This window comes from Phalangium opilio, unplaced genomic scaffold, assembly GCF_054372755.1.
Source record: "Phalangium opilio isolate 3A_F unplaced genomic scaffold, DU_Popi_V2 ptg000002l_1, whole genome shotgun sequence".
Taxonomy (NCBI): domain Eukaryota; kingdom Metazoa; phylum Arthropoda; class Arachnida; order Opiliones; family Phalangiidae; genus Phalangium; species Phalangium opilio.
The window spans coordinates 14069350-14086671 of NW_028324144.1; the positions used below are offsets into that span (position 1 = coordinate 14069350).

At 40.5% G+C, this 17322-nt stretch overlaps 1 long non-coding RNA gene across 1 annotated transcript; it reads left to right on the top strand.

Moving 5' to 3' along the window:
* The first annotated feature begins 14487 nt into the window (after nucleotides 1–14487).
* LOC149720103 (uncharacterized) lies at nucleotides 14488–15368 on the top strand. The gene is made up of 3 exons (XR_016381410.1): nucleotides 14488–14554; nucleotides 14631–14901; nucleotides 14976–15368. It is a non-coding gene; the product is annotated as an uncharacterized LOC149720103 (long non-coding RNA).
* The last annotated feature ends 1954 nt before the right edge of the window (nucleotides 15369–17322 follow it).

The window sequence follows — 17322 nt, forward strand, 5'->3', positions numbered from 1 at the left end:
AGGATACTTGCATTGTTTGCTCGGCTGTTTTTTTCGGAAAACAATCGGTTGTTGTCTGCTCTGCTGGTTGTGGCAAACGTGCTCATCAGAAATGTCTCAAGGAGAAAAGTTTGACTTGCGCCGCTTGTAAAGCAACCAATCGTGCCTCTCGCGGTTCCGTCGGCAACACCGGTATTAGTGCCGATAGTCACTTAGTTGGCGCGGAGTGTGATCCCTCCACGCCTGTTCCGTTAAATGCGATTCATGATGCATTGAATCATTTCTTGATGGCCGATAGCCTTACTCGGGACCCCAACTCTGTCTTGGATCGTATCCTTGCTAAACTGGATGCCGCTGAAAGTTTTAATGCGACTCTTTTGGCTCGTATTGATGCACTTGAAACCAAAGTCGCGACCTTGGAGCGTGAAAAATCGGAGAGGAGTGCTCCGCTGTCATTTGCCAACGCTGCCTCCCATCCTCAATCTTCATTCCTCCCATTTGCTGTCCCCCCTGGTCGTTTTCCAGGCAATACCACGGTTGTCTCGGCCGCCCATCTGCCCCACAATGACCGTTTGGCACCTCCTGCACCAGCCAGAAAACCCGCCAAGCCAGTGCAGACTGGATCTGCTACAACAACCAAGGTGAAAGCTGTTGCTCGACCGTTGGGGGGCCGTGGCCGCGCCCCTAAAGCATTATTTGTCAGTCGACTTGACAAAGATTTACTCTCTCGCGAGTTGGTAGAGACACTGGCCGACGAAGTTGGTATATTGACAGCACATTGCATTCGCCTTAAGCCCAAGAACCCTGACGCTGACCATTCTTCGTTTTACGTGACTTGTACTGATGCCACTGAGTTTGAAAAACTCTCGGATCCCTCTATCTGGCCAGTACATTGTATACTAACTGATTTCAATGGTGTTCCCCGGGATACTCACAAACATAGCTCTGAACTTGGTACTACTTCTGAACACCCTACTGATTAAACTCTATGTCTGAAATAACTATCGCTTACCAAAATGTTCGCGGACTTCGTACTAAATCTGCGACATTTTTACATAACATTGCTACCCTGGACTTGGACATTATCTGTATAACGGAATCGTGGTTGAACAGTTTACATTTTTCTTGTGATTATTTTCCGTCCCATTACACTGTTTACCGCGCTGATCGTCTTGACCCTCACTATCGTAATGTTAGGGGTGGAGGTTCCCTGATTGCTGTAAAGAGGTCTATTGTATGCCATCGGAGGCATGATCTTGAGTCCACTTCCGAAAGCGTCTTTGTCGAAATTCAACTGGCTTCCCGTCGTTCGTTACTTCTTGGTACTACATATTTTCCCCCCAGCCTATCCGACCTAGAGTATAAACAGTACACTAACCGATTATTAACGGACATTGACTCTTCCGAGACTAATGTTATCTTTTTTGGCGACTTTAATTTACCGGGCGTCGATTGGACGCTTTGTAGCAGTCAGGGCTGCTCTTCCCTCATTCGATCTAAAGCTGCACCAATTATTGATTTATGCTTTACTCTTAATTTGACCCAAGTTAACATTCCTTCTAGCACAGTTAATCTCTTAGATCTGTGCCTGACTAATATTAATGGATTACTAGTTGAACCTCTCGATGACCCATTTGTTGAGATTGATAAGTTTCACCCGCCTTTCTCTGTTACACTTACCGTTGACCTTGGCCCTGAGTCTCCACCTCGGGGCTCTGCCTTTGCTTACGCTAAAGGGGACTACCATCTCCTTTATACCACCCTTCGCGATTATGATTGGACAGACGTTCTTACTTCCACAAATGTTGATTACTGTGTCGATACTATTACCAATCGTCTCGTTGACACCATGAATCTGGCAATCCCTAAAAAACCTAAGCACGGCAAATCGCAATATCCCCATTGGTATTCTTCAGATCTTAGAATGACTCTTGGCAGAAAACGTTACTTCTTTCGGAAAATGAAGCGTACTGGTGCGATCACTGATGGTATTGAATTTCGTAGACTTCGTGCTACTGCTCGACGACTTCTCGCTCGTGATCGTGCCGTTATGCTCAAGTCGCCGTGCCAGGATGCTCATTCGCATCCAAAGAAATTTTGGAGATTTGTCAAGGGAAACCTTCGGGATAGGACCAATTCCCTTGCTTTAAAACGGGGTAAGGAATTGGTCTCTGATCCTCACACGCTTGCGGAACTTTTCAGGACCCATTTTTCAGCAATTGCTGTCGATAATACGAACCCTGCCGACACTTACACATTTGATACCTCTCACTTAGTTACACACCCTTACTCTAATCAGACCATATCACTCGCCGACATACACCAGGCAATCATTAAACTTCCAGCTAAGTTCTCAACAGGGGTCGATGGTGTTCCCCCTTTTGTCATCAAGGGTTGCGGGGATATCCTCATACCTCTGTTGGAACATGTTTTTAATTTATCACTTTCAACTGGCATTTTCCCTTCCCTTTGGAAGCAGGCTGTTGTGGTACCCGTATTTAAATCTGGTGCCGCTTGTGACTCCAAGAATTACCGCCCGATCTCATTATTGTGTGCTCTAGCTAAGGTTTTTGATAAGGTGATGCATACCCACGTCCAGCGTTGGTTTACCATGTTCCCAAATGATTGCCAGCATGGTTTTGTCCCTAGCAAATGCGTGGACACAAATCACGCTGCTTTCATGAACCTCGTCGCCCCTGTGGTTGAGACTCGCGGTCAAGTCGACGTGATTTACTTAGACCTTGCCAAAGCGTTTGACAGAGTTCCTCATAGATTCTTACGAGATAAGTTATTTATTCTTGGCATTAACGGTGTTCTTCTGGATTGGATTTGTAATTATTTGCACAGTCGTACAAACGTAATCAAGTGCAATGGTTCATTGTCTTCGGTAACATATCCAGTCAATTGTGGAGTCCCACAGGGTTCGTCCCTGGGGCCTCTACTTTTTAATATATATTTATATGATCTTCAATTCAAAGTTATTCACTCCAACCTGCTTCAGTTTGCAGATGATAACAAAATTTTTAAAGTAGTCGATTCAGACCACGATAGATTGCTTTTGCAAAGGGATCTCGACGCTGTGGCCCAATGGTGTAAACTTAATAATATACCGATAAATCCTTTAAAATCAGTTCATGTTACCTACACTCGACGCATAAGTAAAGCCATTCTCACTAGTTACATTATTGATAATTCTGTTATACCTATCAAAGATAAGACCAAAGATCTTGGTGTTGTCTTTGATTCAAATCTCCTTTTCTCTGATCATGTTCACGGATGTGTCAATAGATGTAGGCGCACTCTAGGTGTAGTCCTAAAACTTACCCGGAAACTTGGCTCACTTGTACATTTCCGACTATTGTACCTTAGCCTTGTACGATCTCGTGCCGTATTTGGATGGGTTGCTTGGGGTGGCGTTAGTGCCTACCTCTTTGATAAGATTGAACGTATTCAGAGAAAATTTGTTGAATATTGCCACACGTATTTCATACCCAAAGCTCGCTATGACCGAGGGGGAAACCACTAAGAAAATTTTGTACACCTGATTTCAGATTTCAAATGACTTCAATTGAACTATCATAGACTTCATTTGACTTCAAAGACTTCACTAACTGTATTTGATTTCAAATGACTTCAATAAAATTTATAAAGACTTCAAGAGACTTCAATATAATTTATAAAGACTTCAAGAGACTTCAATATAATTTATAAAGACTTCAAGAGATTTCAATATAATTTATAAAGACTTCAAGTGACTTCAATATAATTTATAGACTTCAATATGACTTCAACATAATTTATAGACTTCAATATAGTTTGTAAAGATTTCAAGTGACTTCAACATAATTTAAAGACTTCAAGTGACTTCAATATAATATGTGAAGACTTCTAGTGACTTCAACAGAATTTATAGACTAAAGCCGATTTCTATTTTTTCTCAAGACTTCATTAAATTGCAATAATTGAAAAGTATCTATGTACTTTGCAATTAAGTACTACGGTGCAGAGCAACCGAAAGCAAATATCAATGCCGAATTATATGGCGCAGATACAAGCCCGAATAGTTTTGGTCCTTTTGATCGCCGCTTATGTCTCACTCGCAAGAATTCTGCGCCGGGAAAAATATGATCACGTGATCGGTCGCCATTTACGGAAAGATTTTTTTATGGCATAGCTAACTCGATCACGTTCGTGAGTGCGTGGGCTGTGTTTTTCAGGTGATTATCGTCTGATTCATACTCGGATTCATGGCTTAGAGAACTAGATGGCGCAATTTTTAAATAGGCAGCTTTTATGTCGTATTCTCTGACTTTTTATTATTTTCTTACACGTTTCGAAATTAAGGTTCCCGATTTAGTTAAATAATAGTTTATTAAGCCAATAGGTGATTATATAAAGTATTTGGTCTTGCCAAGAAGTTATATCAGTATCTCAGAGAGAAGGTATAAGATGCCTTTGTATTCGCGCGCCTTAGTCCCAGTCCCCCTTTCAAAATACAAGGGGGGACGTAAAAGGAGGCGCCGGGCTATTTCGCCTCTCCTCAGTCGGAAATTATGACTGTAATTTTCGTCACTCGCGTCGTCGCGCTGACGTGCGTTTTCAAGAACCAATGAGATGCTGGTTGTAATTTAGAGACGGGGATTGACTCCGGACCTACGTTTGGACTGGAGATAAAGCTGGAAATCTGGCGAATTTATACCTTCTCTCTGAGATACTAGATATAACTTCTTGGTCTTGCTATACTTGAAATCGTCATCACGCCGTGATTTTTTACGTGACTTGACACGTGATTTATAGTTAAGCCGTGGATAAAGAATGCACGAGAGGAAATTTGTTTTCAAACTATCCTACAACATGAAAACAAATTTCCTCATGCGCTTTCTTTATCCATGATCTTATGATTCTGAGCGCGATCGCCATTTCTCCAGACTAGATAAGTCACTCGATAGTGACGATTTGTTATATTTTTCAATTAACTAATCCTTCTTTATGTATTTACCCATAAAACTTAGTCACAAATAAAAATATATCGTTTACGAATATTCTTTGAAAACGTTATGATTAGCCGCCGACAATAAGTCCAAAAAGGCAAAAAATACTGGGGGAAAGTGTCTGGCACGAGGGTCTGGTTGCATTGCACCCCCAAAAACGGCTGAAAATTGAGTGACCTCTGTAGAGGAGGCGTTACTCCAAAACGGACCAAGACTCTTGAAAATAATAGTTGTAGAAGAGGAAATTTCCAGCTACGATTTTTCAAAAAAAACCCCGCAAACCTTAAACAATACTATCGTATTCTTTGACTAACATAAGCTGTGTAGCTTGACCGTAAACATTAGAAGTAAAGTGCAAAAGAACCTTAAAATTTCGCTTATCACTGGTGTATGTATTTTGCCTATCAGGTGGAATATTGCTCCAATCCAAACCTATTGACCCAATCTTTAAGAAACTAAATGAGAGAAAAAAATTCATATGCAAGGAACTTCATGAGGCTTGAATAGATTTGAAACGGAATTTCAATAGACTTCATGACATTTTTAACGGATTTCCTTGAGACTTCCGAGAGACTTCGAGAGATTTCCAAGAGACTTCGCATGACTTCAAGCGATTTCCAAGGGACTTCGTATGACTTCAAGCGATTTCCAAGGGACTTCGTATGACTTCAAGAGATTTCCAAGAGACTTCATCAGCTTCGAAAGATTTCAAGGGGACTTCGTATGACTTCAAGAGGACTTCGTATGACTTCAAGAGATTTCCAAGAGACTTCCGAGAGACTTCGAGAGATTTCCAAGAGACTTCGCATGACTTCAAGCGATTTCCAAGGGACTTCGCATGACTTCAAGGGATTCTCTATTGACTTCCTAAGACTTCCGAGATTTCAACCAAATTTTGCGATTTATAGAGACTTCAAAAATAATTTATGGACTTCAATCGTGATTTCAAAAATTTTGTACACCTGATTTCACAAGTGGTTTCCCCCTCGGCTATGACTATTTATTTTTACTAGATATTCTAGCCCTTCCAACTTTGCGCTGTCTCTTAGATCTTTATGAAATCAAATTTGTATATAAACTCCTCCATAACTTTGTTTACTTACCAGCCCTTTTAGAAAAATTAAAATTTCGGGTCTATCGGACATCGCGAAACCGCTCCACCTTTTATTTACCGAAAATTAGCTTAAACCCATTAATTCGAATGCAAAGCACGTGTAACAAATTTACTGAACATTTTGATCTTTTTTCTATTAAATTTTGTGAACTTAAATTTGAATTGTTTAATCTTTAAATGTTATCTCAACTTGCTGTAATTAGCTTCTCTTTCTTAAAATTTTCATGGTTTTTCTATTAATTTTGTGTATTTCACTTTGAATTGTTAATATTTATGTTTTCTCAATTTACTGGTAATAGTTCCTCATTCAGTCACTCTGTAAATTTTGTAAATATTCCATTTATTATTGTTACCTGACATTTTTTTTTTTTGTTTTTTAATTTGTTCCTTAACTTGCTGTAAATAGTTTCTAAAATATGTATATACCCCTTCCCTGTGTATAATCCCGTGAATCCCCCGTGATTCTTTTTATGCACATTAAACTTCTATTCTATTCTATAATCAAAATATATGATTTAACTAAAGTATATAATAATGCAAACAATAATTATAGTGAACACTATTTTACACTCAAATCTTAATATTAAATATATATAAACATAAATATATAATCAGGATTAATAAAATATTAACATAAATATTAATATTGATGTTAATATTTATATTCATCCGGATGAAATATTTATTATTAAATACACATATTAAGATTTAAGTGTGAAATAGTTCACTATAATTATTGTTTACATTAATATATTTTAGTTAAATTATATATTTTATTTAAATTATATATTTTATTTAAATTACGTACTTTGGTTAAACTAGATATAATTTAGTAGAATAACATATTTCAGTAGAATTTTAAATATTGTAGTGAAATATATTTCAGTATAGGTATTGTAACTATTATTAGTAATGAAGGTATTGTCAGAAGGGAATGATGGTATTATACTACGATGATTGTGTATAACATGCGTAATTTTCTAAATATAAATTGTAAACCAAATTCTTACTAGATTGGTTTTATTCATAATCGGAATGCTATTTTAAAAACAATGGGAAAAACCTGAAAATTTTAAATTTGTCGGGGTCAATGAATATAGTAATACTAATTCTAGTCACTAGAGGGCGCGCAAAAGTGTAATCTGGCCGGGGCCATCTTGTTCTATTTCGTCCGTGAGATCCGTGTAATGTTTAGTAACTGTTAATTTTATGCTCGCTATTTGTTTTCTAAGTTCAATAATAACGTTTTTTTATAGGTTTAATCGGAATTTTGCTCTTGCATTGACAAGGCTTAGTAAGTCTGTCTCTACATTCCCTACAGCAAAAAAATCGTTTTGCTTCAGTGATTTTAATGTTGACACATGTTAAATGATAGTACGTAAGGCAGATATCACATGTCACCATGGTAATTTTACTCATCTTTTCATCTTTTTACCTCTCCGAGTTACGTATGTCACGGAGAGGTTCTGTAACGATCGTGTGTGTCTGTCTGTCTGTTGTTACACCCACGTGACTGCGTTCGCAGATTCCAAATCGGAGCAAACGTATTCGCCATTTCCGAACTGCTTTCACAGTCACGGAAATGGCTCCTCTACTTGAGTTCTCATACCACCATCTTCTGGACTTTGTCCATCCCACACGGACAGCAGGGGACCGTCCATAAACTACGTCACGCGAAAAAAAGCATTTTTTGACCCCCCCGTCCCCCCAGATCACGCTTCGTCACGCTTTTCTCAGACCCCTCCCCTAAAAACCACGTCACATTTCTTTAACCCCCCCCCCCTCCGCACTATGATTTGTCTTAATTTACAAATTTAATTTGACTAATTTTTTGAGTGATATGCCGCCCTCTCAGAAATATTTTGCTCGGCTAAAAATTCAAGTTCTCTTCCCTCTGATTGACCTTTAGAATTTTAATATCTGGATGTGCTTTATATAAGATTCAAAAAAGTTCCATAAAGTTTAGTTAAAGGGGCACACTTTTTAGGTTTCGACACTGTCACCGAAAACAGACTAATCGAGCTTGAGATTTAGAAAATTTGCCAAAGAAACGAAACCATTTCAATCGGCAGGGGGATTTGATTCATCCTCACAAATAATAGGGGCGAATAAACAGAGACATAAGAGAGTTTACGCTGTTTATTTTAAATGCGCTATTTAAATTGGCTATATAAAGGTGTAAATAGTAGATAATTGCTTAAATTTTCTACTATTTAAGCGATGATGGAATAACAATTTTGGTAAATTATTGTAACGGTGGTCTGTGGAATGTTGTCTTTCTTCTTCTATAACATAAGAGAGCCAATCGGCCTCTTACTGACTTCGTAACAAAATCAATGCTAAATGTGACGTCACGCATCGAAGAACCCCTCCCTCCCCCTTGTCACGGACCGTCACAAATTTAGAAACCCCCTCCCCCCCATAAGAGTGTGACGTAGTTTATGGACGGTCCCCAGTCTGTACTTACTGGCTTCTAATCACCACCATCTTTTGGTCTTCGTCCATCCCACATGGACACCAGTCTGTACATACTGGCTTCTAATCACCACCATCTTCTGGTCTTCGTCCATTTCTCTTGGACACCAGTCTGTACATACTGGCTTCTAATCACCACCATCTTCTGGTCTTTGTCCATCCCACTTGGACACCAGTCTGTACATACTGTCTTCTAAACACCACCATCTACTGGTCTTCCGTCCATTCCACATAGACACCAATCTGTCTCATTGGCTTCTAACTCCATCGTCATCGTTTGGTTTAAGACATTCGCGGCGATCAGCTAGGGTTACGAGAAACGTCTAGCCTCCCTAAGGGGGGTTGTCCACCAAAGGTTTTCGCAATTGCGGTTGTTCTTACTTTAGCTGTAGTTCGACACCCTTATATACTACCTATTTGAGTAGGGCGAAGCAACCGGCGTATGCTTCATTTCAAACGCCAATATTAGTCAAGTCTCTCAAGAATGTTTAATTGTTCTTTATCAAAACGATGTAACGCACAATAAGGCGAACAACTAACGAAGAAAATATTTAATATTATTTATATTTATTTTAATATTTAAGGTAATCTTGTTTCTCAACTTAAAATTAATACGGAAAGAGTTAAATAGCAGTCTATGTTTTTGTCTGTGTGTGTCCGTCCATTGTTACAATAGTGCGTCGCGTTAGCAGTTATTCTTGTGTTGATGTGTTAAGAAATCTTACAGAACCTTAATGATCCCTTTTTCCATATTTAACGTTAACATTCATGTTGGCAAACTAAGAATATCGTTGAGGTAGGACGAGACGATAGTGTTTACACTGCAAACCAGTTGTGAATGTAGCTATCAGAATATACGGTAAACAGCTGAAGCGTAGACTTCATTTCCTGTTCTTTACCCCATTGACTGATTTCCATGTGTATTGGATTTAAAATGTCGTCTGCTTTACTGTATATTCGCTATGCTTGGAATACTGCTTCAATATTTCGTAAATTTTACTTCAAAAAAGAGAAATAAATATCTAGGTAAATAAGTTTGTAGTAGTAGACCTCTTGACTCGGAAAGGTAATATTTTGGTTTTCCCAACTTGTCTATTATATTTGCAGCCTGCAGTGTTCGGAATCCTTTGGGGTAGCGAACTTTCGTCCATTGTAGCTTTCAAATTTCCACAGATTAGTTTCGTTAATAGTTATTTAGTTTTATTAGTTCTTTAGTCATTAAAGAAGATCGTTAATTATTCGACACTGTTAGTCTAAAATTAGATTTAAGTAAAAACTTCCTAAAACCTAGAATCACGTAAAGCCTAGGCTTAAGCAAGGCGCGGAAACAGGAGCTAATATGCATGCGACTATTCACGACCGAATCTGATAATGTATTGGTCGTTTTTACCTCTCCGAGTGACGTATGTCACGGAGAGGTTCTAAAATCGACAAACATGTCTGTGTGTGTGTGTGGGTGGGTGGGTGTGTTTGTCTGTGTGTGTCCATCCATTGTTACACTAGTGCACTGCATTTGCATTTCGCATTGTGTTGATATGTAAAGAAATCCTACGAAATCTTAATATTTTCTATTCTTCATAATATCAAATGAATATATTGAAATAATTTCTCGTAATTTCGAAGCCCTTAGTAGTGTTGTAGCTATAAATCTCAGTTTCATTTTGAAGAAACCGTTAATTGACGCAAACTCAGATTGTGTTGAAAATACTTTACACGGTAACGTTAAATTAAATAAAAAAGTCAAAATGCTAGACTAGCTAGGCATTCCGTAAAACTTAGAAAAATTGCTAATAAGAGAATACCTTGGAAAACGAAACGTGATATATTAGTTCAGGAGGGTGGTAGTTTCTTTTCTTCCTTTTTCCCTCTCGTTTCCTCTATTATCGGCGCCATAACAGGAGGTAGTCAGTAAAAATGCAGTACGCTCAGAAAATGGTCCTTGTCCCTAGCTCTACCTTTAAAAGCGACCCGTTCCCACACCCCCAACAACAAGTAGTTTCGGAATTGGACAATGAAATGAATGTTATTTTAGCTCGTAAAGATTTAGACGAAGCTTCAAAATGGCGCTTATACGAACAGACTCTACAAAGATATAATAATTTACATAATATCGCTAGGCAACCTATACCCACGGTCCCCCAACCAACATCCGACTATTTTAACTTGGCTTGGTTAGACGATATTCCCCTTAAATATATAGGGCATGTACATAGTATCGTTGATCAGATTTCAACTAACCCTGAAAAGCTTAGGTGGACAGATAGTGGGGAAGTTATAGTTATTATGCAATAATACCCGGCTCGAATATTGGAGATATTGCGTTAGCATTTGTCAAGCCTTCATCTAACAAAGCCCCAAAACCTAGAGGTTTTTACGCATTTTCAAACCTACTTTTTAGTTTTTCCCCTCTAGCCTCGTATACAATACCCAAACAAATTAAAATCAAAAGAACTAGAGTTCCCAAAGTTAGTGTCAAGGCAGCAGCTAAAAAACTTAAAACTGAGTCTCCGAAATGGGCAGCGTACGTAAAATATCCAAAATTTTAGAAGGTAACTAATTTAAACATTCCCACCCCGACAGTTTCGGGGGTGCTGAAAAATTATATTTAGCAGTGAAATTAAAGGGGATTAGTAAGAAAGAAGTACTAGATTGGTTAAAGGGAAAATACGCGTACACTTTACATAAGAGAGTTTTTAGAAAGTTTAAAAGAAACAAGGTGGTTGTAACTAACATAGGAGATCAATATCAGGCGGATTTGACAGAAGAGCTTGGGCCGTACCTTTAAAATCAAAAAGCGGTGTTGAAACGGTTGAGGCTTTTAAGTCTGTCTTTAGAGAAAGGGTTCCTAGGAGACTACAGACGGTTAATGGTACCGAATTTAGAAATTCCTATTTACAAGGATACTTGAAGGAGAAAGGGGTTATATTTTTTACAACTGAGAGTGACGATATAAAAGCGTGTATGGTAGAAAGATTAAATCAAACTTTAAAGTCACGCATGTACAGGTATTTTACAGAAAAGAATACCAATAGATATATAGATGTTCTAGATGACCTGGTTAAGGCTTACAATAACTCTGCGCATTCCGCAATAAAAATGACTCCTTTGGAAGTTACTGGAACCAATGTCCTTCAGGTTTTTAAAAATGTATACGGAAAGAACTTTAGCGAAAAGAAAGTTTACGGGAAAAAATTAAAGGTGCGAGGATACGTCCGAGTAAGTAGGAATAAGAGGATTTTTGAAAAAGGATACGAGCGAACTTTCACAATAGAGGTTTTTAAAATAGTGGGAAAAATAGGCAGACGCCCTCCGGTATTCAAACTAGAAGGTTGTTGTATATCCTCAGCATTTGTTATCCATTCCAGTATTCCCAAGTTCCTATATAAATACTTGTATATCGCACATTCCTTAGCCAGACGGAGCCACCTTACAATGTAAAAATACACGATAATATTTCCCCCAATACTATGTACAGGCTACAGGCAGTTAAACTTCGGGATTCCTTCGAGCTTGTAATGGTACAATTCTTGTAATGTTATTTTTGATTAATTAAATTTAGTTTGTATTAAACCTTCGATTGCTCAATTAACCTACGATATAACAAATGGCGACGGAGATGGGATATAGGAACTTGGGAATACTGGAATGGATAACAAATGCTGAGGATATACAACAATACCCTCTTCTTAAAGAAAAAAATGTTTGACATTTTGGAATGTGGTTCCGTCAGTGCGCGCGATCTTCAAAACCAAGTCTGTTCGGTGGACGTCGGATGCGTGCCTTGTCGGGGCGCGCGTGACAGTAGTGGTAGAAGGTTGCGTTGATGTGAGTACTGGAGTGCTTCCGTTTGGTTGTATCGGCATAGATGTTTGTGGCGTCGCGTTCGATTGTGATGCGGTTGTAGGTGGCGTTGGCTTGGTGCTTGTTGCTTGAGGCTGTTGCGGTATGGTAACTAGTGGTTGCGCCGTGCTGCTTCTGGGTTCTGCAGCATAGGTGGGAGATGCCGGTAAGTATGGTGGACTATTAGGTTCCTGTGGCGGATGCGAAGTGTCCGAAGGTGGCGACATTGGTGTGCTGTTGTCCTGGTTTTGTGTTGGGAGTGTTGATTCGTCTCTTCGCATCTGATTGGAATGTCTTTGTACGTGTCCGTCGGACGTTTGTATCTCGAAGACTGTATTGCCTACTCTACGTATGATTGTTCCCTTTATCCATGGTGGTCCTCTACCATAGTTTGTCACTCTCTCGGTGTACTCTTCGATACATCTGTGAGTCGTTTCGTGCATGTTGGCTTCGTTTCCCGGATAGAATAAATCGAGTGCCGTGTACAATTTGCGTCCCAACATGATTTCAGCTGGTGACTTGCCGTTGTGTAAAGGTGTGCGTCGATAGTTGAATAGAAACTTTGCCAAACGTGTTTCTAAGGATCCGGTCGGATAACGTAGTCAACTTCCATGAAGCATTGTCCGTTACGAGGTTTTTGATGATTCCGAAGCGAGCCATGAGTTCGCTAAGGAATTTGATGACGACTGCCGATGAGGTAGTGTTGGTGATCTCGATTTCGATCCATTTGGACCCTGAGTCTACCACGATTAACAAATATTTGCCGTCTAGCGGTCCTGCAAAGTCGGCGTGGACTCTTTTCCAGGGTATTGTGACAGTCGGCCACGGGACGTACTTTCGTTTAGGTGCGGCGGCTGTGCTTTGACATGGGGCGCAGTTGCGAACTGTTTGTTCGATGTCTTTGTCCAGCGAAGGCCACCAGACCTTGGTGCGTGCGAGCTGTTTCATGTGGGACATGCCCTGATGCGAACTGTGCAGCTCGTGTAAAATGGCTTGACGCAAATCGTGCGGTACGACTACTTTGATGCTAATGAGTAAAATTCCCTTAAGAATTGATAGGTCCATTTGGCACGATGCAAAGGCTTTGCACGTCTCTGGTATGATCTTAGGCCAACCAGCCCTACAGAAGGCGATGACTTGTGACAGGATCGGATCCTGCGCAGTTGCTTGGGCCATGGTTTTGACTTTGATGGGGCCGTGATCCATTTGATCTAGTAAATAGACGTATTCTTGGGGCAGGCGTGGTTCGCCAGCATGAAGTGGTAATGGAAGCCTTCTGAGTGCATCGGCATTACCATTGTGGCTGCCTTTTTTGTAGATGATGGTGTAATCGTACGAGGCTAGGAAGAGGGCCCAACGTTGCAGTCGAGCTGCAGCGGTTGCTGGGACTGGCCTAGATTCAGAAAATATGGCGGCCAAAGGCTGATGATCTGTCACCAAGTTGAAGTGGCGGCCCAAGAGGTAGTCTCTGAACTTTATTACTCCGAAGATGAGGGCTAGGGCCTCCTTCTCTATCTGGGGATATTTTCTCTCTGTATCTGTGAGAGTGCGAAATGCGTAGGCGATTGGCTTTTCCCCTGCGTCTTTGATGTGGGAGAGTACCGCTCATATGCCTACGGGTGAAGCGTCACAGGCTAGATAGAGTGGAAGTGCGGCTCATAGTGGATATGTAATTTGTTGGAGGTGAGCATGGCTTTGGCGGATCTAAAAGCATTGACGTGTTGGTTCGTCCATAGCCATGGCTGGTCCTTATGAAGGAGATCATAGAGGGGAGCGAGACGTGTCGCGTTTTGTGGTACAAATTTGGCGTAATAATTTATGAGACCTAAGAAGGCTCGCAACTGTTCAACATTCGAGGGTTCCGGGGCATCGGAGATGGCCCGAAGCTTGTCCATTTGAGGGTGAATGCCTTCGGCATCCAATACGTAGCCCAGAAAGCTGATTGACGTTTTCATAAATTCGCATTTTGCCAAATTAAGTTTGAGACCCGCTGTTTCTAGGATCGTCAGAACCTCATCCACTTCCCTTAAGTTTTCCTTTGTGTTAACGCTTCCGAGCAACAGGTCATCCTGGAAGGGATATGTGCGAGCTCTGTTGCGAAAGAGTGTCTCCATAGCGCGTTGAAATACGGCTGATGCGGAGGAAACTCCATATGGTAAGCATGTGTATTTATATAGACCTTTTGACGTGTTGATGGTGACTAAGTCCTGAGAGGATTCATCTAATTCAAGTTGGCTGTACGCCTCCCGGAGATCGTGGCGAGTGAAGATCGTACAACCACTCATAGCAGCGAAAATGTCATTGGCCCGAGGAAGTGGGTTTTTTTCGGCGTCAATGGCGCGGTTGGCAGTAAGTTTATAATCACCACAGAGCCTCACAGCTCCTCCTGGTTTTAATACAGGGACGATGGGCGCGGCGAAGTCGGAATATGGTATAGGAACTAAATGCCAAGAGCTTCTAGCCTGTCTAGTTCCGTCTGGACCTTGTCTCTGAGGCTATATGGTAAGGTTCGTGCTTTAAAGAAACGCGGTTGAATCTCCGGTTTTCTGTAGAGGTTTACTTGTACCCCCTTCAAGTGACCCAAACCAGGTGAAATGGCTTCTTTGTGTTTATCTGGAATCATTTCCATGGATGGCTCTGGGGCATCCGCGTAGTGAACTAAGTGTTCTAGATTCTAGAAGTTTGAGCGAAGAGAATATCCAACGGCGGCCACAGAGACTTGGACCTTTGCCTTTGGCGACCGCGAGGGGAAGATGTTCGGTGATGTCGCTGTGTTGAACTTCTTGTATATCCTCAGCATTTATTATCCATTCCAGTATTCCCAAGTTCCTATATAAATACTTGTATATCACACATTCCTTAGCCAGGCGGAGCCACCTTAAAATATAAAAATACACGATAATATTTCCCCCCAATACTATGTACAGGCAGTTAAACTTCGGGATTCCTTCGAGCTTGTAATGGCACAATTCTTGTAATGTTATTTTGATTAATTAAATTTAGTTTGTATTAAATTAACCTACGATATAACAAAGGTTTAAACGGGGAACCAATAAAGGGGGTGTTTTACGGGATGGGACTTCAGTCGGTAGTTAGACCGGAGACGTACAAGATCGAGAAAGTAATTCTTAAGCGGACTATAAGAGAGGACAAAAGGAGCTCTTTGTGAAGTGGTTAGGGTACCCAACTTCTATGAATTGTTGGATTCCGGCTAAAGATGCAGTATCCCTTTTACCTAACGCTCCCCAGTAACGCTAGCATGAAAATTTATGACAACAACAAGACCTCTTCGTACACTACCAAGTTGCCCCAGGCTATAGAGCTGATCGGGGATGACTGGGAGGTTGCTCTTGTAGAAGTTTTGTACCCAATGTCCTTTTCTAACATACCCAGTGAGGAAGGTCACGTGCAGGTGGTCCCGCATGAAAATAAAAAAGGTAGGGACGGTAAATCACAGCCTGTGGTTAAAGCCGAGGCCTGTATAGTTCCCGGGGGATATTACAAATCATTAGAAGCCCTCCTTAAACAGATAGCTTTCGGATTAAGCGGCTTTCAATACGGTTCAAAGTTTAAATTTGATTCGGATCCTCTCTCTGATTACATTTCTTTAACTATTCAAACTAACGGTATCTTGACTCTTTCCCCCACTTTGAAAAGGATATTTGGATTTAAAACCCCAAAAGGCCAAAGTACGTCTTTCTCTTGCCCTTCAGATAAAACCAGTCAATCGTATAGAAGCTCTGCTCCCGCTAATTTAAATTATTATATTCCCGACCAATTGTTTATTTATTCCGATATAGTAGCTAATGAATTTATAGGCGATACGGTAGCCCCGCTACTTCGTATAGTAGGCGTAGACAGCGAAAAACCTCACGGTTCGACTATAAGTAAATCATTTAACTCTCCCCATTACGTTAAAGTTGCTAAACGTTACTTTGATACTATAGACGATGATATAAGATTAAGGAATAGTTTAGGCCAAGCCTCGTCATTCGAGTTTGGAACGTCGACCTGTAAACTACACTTTAGACCATGCCAAAACCCCAAACATTAGAGTCTCGTTGCGAGTATAGGAGGTATTATTTAGATCAGGTAGGGGATGGTGGGTTGTCAAAAGTATTCGTTGGGACCCCCCCCCCCCCCACCAAAAAGGGCACGGGATTGGAAGCGCCCTGAAAGGGTTATTTAGACGGGCACGCCCCTTATTAATTAGAGGTGCAAAGTATTTGGCAACTAGAGCCATTAGTACGGGACAGAAGATTCTTGGTGACGTAATGCAAGGTCAGAATGTGAAAAGTGCCGCGAAAAAGAGATTGAAGAACATGACTGCTGCTCGGCAAGGTTCAAGCATAAGCATATCAAACCACCCGTAAGCGTGAGTCGGCGGGAAATTAGCCACAGGCATTGCCTAGGTAAAACTCGGGAGACAAGTCTTCCTGGTGGCACAAAAGGGAAACTTTATTCAAATCGCGCAAGGGATGCTACCGGAAGCTTGGGAATAAATACAAGGATTAATATATATCTTATTCTTACCTATTATAAGCTCTACCTCTATTAATACTTGTAATCATAACAAACATTGTCGTCTGCTAGTGGAGCTAAACGTGGATTTTGAAGTTCGCGTAATAAAGGCATGCGGCAACCTACACTTTTATCTTTTGTACTTATCCTATTCATAAGAAACCAGTTGTACTGTGTACACTTATCACTAAGAGTTTTTCCCATTTTCTTTAAAAATTCGAGATAATTTGCTGTTCCTAATCTTAAACAAACAACTTAAGTCTTAAAAGCCCGTAGAAAACCGATTTCCGCTGCCATTTATTGCTGAAGCAGACGACTGCTTAGATTTCCGGGTTACAAGGTGGTAGGGGGAATCGGGAAGGAGAGAATTGCTTCGTTTTCCCTCTAGGTGGCGTAGAACCT